The sequence below is a fragment of the Cannabis sativa genome, chromosome 3 (assembly GCF_029168945.1).
Source record: "Cannabis sativa cultivar Pink pepper isolate KNU-18-1 chromosome 3, ASM2916894v1, whole genome shotgun sequence".
Lineage (NCBI taxonomy): Eukaryota > Viridiplantae > Streptophyta > Magnoliopsida > Rosales > Cannabaceae > Cannabis > Cannabis sativa.
In genome coordinates this window covers 56957690-56963453 of record NC_083603.1, presented here as the reverse complement: position 1 = coordinate 56963453, position 5764 = coordinate 56957690, and the positions used below count along the sequence as shown (strand labels likewise).

The window sequence follows — 5764 nt, the reverse complement described above, 5'->3', positions numbered from 1 at the left end:
TAACTAACTCTCCGCCAGGTAATAGGGTTCCAAACCCTGATTCATAACTATCCCAAGGTCTATTCAATTTACTAAAGATTCTGGCTGCCACATAAGAATGTGTGGCCCCAGAATCAAATAACACTGAGTAAAATGAGTTATTAACTAAGAGTTGAACTGTTACAACTGAAGGGCTGGCTTCTGCATCAGCCTGCGTAATGGCGACACCCTAGCTGGAGTGGGTCTCGCTGGAGCCCTTGGTGCCTCTGATTTGAGCTGGGGACAATCCCTCTTGTAATGTCCGGGCATGCCACACTGAAAGCATCACTGACCTCTGCACTCACCCAGATGATGCCTTTTACAACTAGGGCACTCTGGGTAAGAAAACCGGGTCTCAGCACCACCCTGACGGCTGCCTCTACTCTGGTTCCCTCAGAACCTCTTATTCTGCCCCGAGCCACCGGATGCAGTGGATGTCTTCCTTTTCTGGTCCATGGCCGAACCACTACCTCCCCTGCTGAAGCCTAATGCAGGAGGGGTAGGAGCCCCGCCACTCACTGGAGTCCTAACTGACTCCGACATACACCCAACTGCGCCCTCAGCTCGCAGTGCTTTCTCCACCATCTCAGCATAGGTGGTCTTGTCGTCCGTAGTGATCATAAAGTCATGCTTGATCTTCACATTAAGTCCATCAAGATATTTTTCTTTCTTACTGAAGTCGTTTGGCAAAATTCCCGAGGCCAACCTCGCCAACTAATCAAACTCGGTGGTATACTCAGTCACGGTCATGTTTTCCTTTTGGGTCAGGTGTGCAGACTCTTTTCTTTTGGCACTTGTAACGGCCTCATTATAGTATTTCGCGTTGAAGAGTTCCTGGAACCTTTCCCAGGTCATGGTGGTGACATCATGAATCTGGGACACCATGTCCCACCAGACTAAGGCGTCCTCTTGAAACTGAAAGGTGGCACACACCACCCTGTCATTCATGGTGACATCCATAAAGTTCAAAATTCTTGTGATCACCGTTAGCCACTGTTCGGCTTTCATGAGGTCCGGACCTCCCAGAAAAACCGGAGGTGCCTGCTTCCGGAACCTTTCATACAAGGGTTCCATTTTGTTTTCCGCTACCACTATCTCGGCCTGAGCAACATGGGCAGGTGCCACAGGAGCTTCTGGCACCGATACTGTAGGAGCACCTTGTTGCCTTAATCTCTGAATCTCCTGATCTTGCTCTTCTATTTTGGCTTGCATTTCAGCAAACCTAGTCTCCTAATTCTGGGCTTCCTGATTGGCTTGAGTAGCCTGGGAAGCCTGTGGCGGGTTATCCTCACCCCGACCACGGGCCCTGCCCCTGGGACCTCTACCACGGCCCCTAGCATTCGGGGGAAACTGAGCTCCTTAACCCTGATTTGACCCTACTGAGTTGCCCTGACTCCTAGTGTTCCGCCTGGCGTCCATCTAGTCTGAACAGCCTGCGAAACCAAGAGTTGGCACATCACGTCATGATCAACGAGAGCTTACTAATGTCGCTTAATTTGGAAATTAAAAACATGCGCCTATTCTACTATCAGGCTACTAACATGCTTCCTATCAGGCTTTTCTTATTTCATAATAATTAAATAAACTACTAAAGCAATAAAAGCTTACTGAACCGTAGAACGAGCTAATTGTTGATGATGATTGTACATGTCGTGATGATCTTCGGAAGACAACCTGGCGGCTCTGATACCAAATTGTAACACCCTAACTAGCATAGGCATATGACGTGATTTTTAAACGTACTGTGCAGCCCGTTGCTAATCAACGAGGTTTATGGAAATCGTGATTAATTAAAATTTTTGCTTTTTAATTAAACTTATATAATATTTTATACAAAAATACTCGGGATCCCGATTACAAAATACTTTACAAAAGTTTACTGTCTAATACAAAATACATGTCGCCTAGCAACTAATTACAAAACCACTGCTGTCCCGAGGATCGTACTGTTGGAAATTATTTTACCAGGATCTTAGATCTACTCACAAGTATGTTGATTAACACCCTAAATATGAACTTTCTAAAACGATGAAATAAACACATATAAAGTTTAGGAAACCTTACATTGGGTGCAGCAGAATTAAATGACTCCTTCCGTTCAGATCTCTAACCTTTCACTACTAGAAAATTGGGTTTTAGTGACACTCCACCTGTGTCACTGAACCCTTTTAGTGACACTTCAACGCGTGTCACTAATGAGGCTGACTGGAAAGGCAGTTTTTAGTGACACTCCACACGTATCACTGAAACCTATTGCATTCGCTTTTTGCGCGTCACTATAGGGATATAGTGTCAGGCTTTGTCAGACTATAAAGGTAACGACCACACACAAAGAGTGTCACTATATCCTATTTTTCTTTTTTTTTTCTTTTTTATTAATATATTTAGAGTTATAGTGACACACCAAAAGTGCCACTATATTAAGTATTTTTTAAAAAAATATAAAAAAAATTAATTATTTTAATTCAAATTTTATATATTATAAATAATAATTTATATTAATTTTTTTTGAGTAAATAATTTATATTAATTATATACAAATAACATTAAATATAACAATAATAATTTTAATTGACTAAAGTAAAATTTATAATTTAAACCATTATAATAATTAACATCAACAAAATTAATAAATATTACATATTAGTTCATTATACTAATAAATCCATAACTATAAAATTATATAATAACTATTGGTCTATTAAAACAAAAAACAACTAACATCGGTAAGTTTGAATAACCGATAACATCTCACTTGCCCTATTAAAACAAAAAACAACTAACGTTGATATGTTTGAATAACCGATAATATCTCACTTGCCCAATGCTCTTTCACTTTATCAATGTCTTCTTCTATATACTTTGCATCACTTAACTACAAAATTTAAAGATAAATAATATATTAATTAAATTTATCATCATATGCATTCTTAATAATAATAATAATAATAACAATAATAATGTATGACATATTTATATAGTTTGTATGTTATGTACCTCGGCCAAAAAGTGTTTCCGATTCGAAGCTTGAATTAAATCTTTCATCATCTTCATGACATAATATTCACATTCGATGTCTTCCGGTTGATGTGGACACTAAAGATTTTTCTTTAAATTAATAAAGATCTTAATAAAATATAATTGAAATGTAAAATAAAGAATACGTACAGTTGGGCGTCGAACTTTTAGCTTCGGTGGAATTTCTTTCCTTATCGCCCTGTAGTAAGTTTGAAATGCCAATGTGACCGTTTCTCTAATATCAGGTCGATTACTCAAGTGTGAGTTTTTAGGATCCATGAAACACAACCAATAAGAGTCGGACACCAATAATATCAACATCCAATGCTCACTATGTAATTCCAAAAAAAAAAAACACAAAAAAAAGTTAATTAGATTGAGTATTAGATCACAATTTCATTTATCATACGTAAAACTAAATTTAAATTTACCCATCAATTTAAAGAGTGACCAATTCTAAAAAAATTGGACAGCATTTTCCCTATAATATTAACCTAACCATCTGTTATAGCGAACAAATAATTCAAACAATTCAACTAACACGCAATAAGTTTTTATCCTTATAGCACCGCAACACTATCAAATTTTCGCAGAACCTACTTCACTAAGGCACACAAGTTAGAAACCTTCCGTTATCACCGCAACACACAATTAATATCAAAACCTACTTCGCTATTGATGAATATGTAGGATATTCAAACTCCTCCAACATTTGTATAATATTAATTAACAGAAAAAAAATTAATATGCACACGTACCTCTTCTAATTTAAAATGACCACGTTAACTTTGTAACGATCCTTGCTAGTAACCAAAACACTAATAATAACATTGAAAAAAATTATTAAAATAGGTAGTAGAAATAACAATCATCGTGATCAAGCTAATAATAATAATAATAATAATAATAATAATAATAATAATAAAATTAAAGTATAGTTTGCTTTGCTTATTATTTCTCTTTGTTGTGTTTGAGATTTGAAAATGTCACTATAAAATTATTACTTTCCAATAGAGTAATGATTTAAGAGAGTACACAACATAGTATTAAAAAAAAAATTCATGTAAACTTTGACTATAAAAAATAATCAAAACTTTATTAGCTTTTCTCTAACAATTGATAATTTAATTACTATTTTGGAATAGTCTTAATAGGTACATTCTCCTCTCTTATGATATGAAAATCATTGATATTTAATTTTTTTTTTCTATAAACTTAGTTGTATTATTATTCTAACAAAAATGTTAGTTTTGGACTTTAGAATTTGTGGCACCAAACAACCAAACAAAACTTAGTGTAACTTAGTTTATTTTTTCAATTTTTTTTACCTATATATATAAAACAAATATATATATATTAATATATGGAGAACATGGTTTCTTTTAAGTGCATCAAACAAAAACTTAGGGTAGAGGTATTCAATTGTGAGATTAGTACCAAAAGTTGTTGAGCTAAATAAAAAGCCCCAAAGCTATTAAGGCCTACCCCACCTTCCATATGCTTAACACTAATTTCATTTTAATATAATCTAAAATAACAAAATAAACATAAATAAACAAAAAAAAAAGACAACATAACTAATCTGAAATTAAAAAAAAAAAAAAATTATACTTACATTAAAGTTTTGAATAATATATCTAAATTTTAACAAACAAAATACACAACCTAAAAACAACTACACTTTCTCCATACAAAATCATATATAATCTGAAAATCATATACAAAATCATATATAATCATATACAAAATAATCACATTTTCAAATAGAAAAAACAACAAAAATGGAAAAAAATCTAAAATAGAAAAAAAAAAAAAAACCCAACAGTAATAGATAAATCATTTCTGAAAGTTCTCTAAAAAAATTTGAAAAAAAAAATGAATAATCCTTACCTGCCGTCTGCTGCGCCTAAGGAGGATCACCGGAACCGATCTCCGTCTGATGCGCCGGCCTCAGTTGGGGTGGGGACGAGTGGGTCGAGTCGGCAGATCGAGAGGGTGGTATCGTGAGAGAGAGATAGCAGGGGTGGGGACGAGTGGGGACGACTGTGTGGGCTGATCGAGAGGGAAAGAGATATTACTTTAGGGCTGAAATGTAATTTTTTTCTTTTTAATAAAATGGTATAGTGACGTGCCACGCGTGTGACCAAAGACGGATCCCCACACGTTTTGCTCGTCGCTATCCGTGGCTATAGCGACGCGCAAAACGTGTGGGGATCCCTCTTTGGTCACACACGTGGATTTGATTTGAAATTCTTAATATAGTCTCTTTAGAATTTCTGACAAACATGCAAACTTCAGTTTGTGACTCAAGTTTGCCGTCTTTCTTTCTTAAGACATGAGCAGGGCACCCCCAGATTCTATAATGGCGTAAACTAGGTGTACGACCAATCCATAGTTCTAAAGGTGTCTTAGGGATTGATTTAGATGGAACAACATTTAAAATGTTGGTTGCCATCTGAATAGCATATCCCCAGAAGGACGTAGGTAGAGTTGAAAAGCTAAGCATGGACCCAACCATTTCCAAAAGCGTGCGATTCCGTCTTTCTGCAACTCCATTTTGCTGTGGAGTACTAGGGGCGGTTAATTGGGATTCAATTCCAAGTTCAATTAAATGATCTTTGAACTGCATATCCATATATTCTCCACCCCTATCAGTTCGCAAGATCTTTAATGTTTTACCTAATTTGTTTTGAGCCAATGCGTGAAATTCCTGAAACTTTGCAAATGT

At 35.7% G+C, this 5764-nt stretch overlaps 1 long non-coding RNA gene across 1 annotated transcript; it reads right to left on the bottom strand.

Moving 5' to 3' along the window:
* Positions 1-2644: 2644 nt before the first annotated feature.
* LOC133035479 (uncharacterized) lies at positions 2645-3385 on the bottom strand. The gene is made up of 2 exons (XR_009686681.1): positions 3187-3385; positions 2645-3114 (listed from the first exon to the last, which is right to left on the bottom strand). It is a non-coding gene; the product is annotated as an uncharacterized LOC133035479 (long non-coding RNA).
* Positions 3386-5764: the final 2379 nt, after the last annotated feature.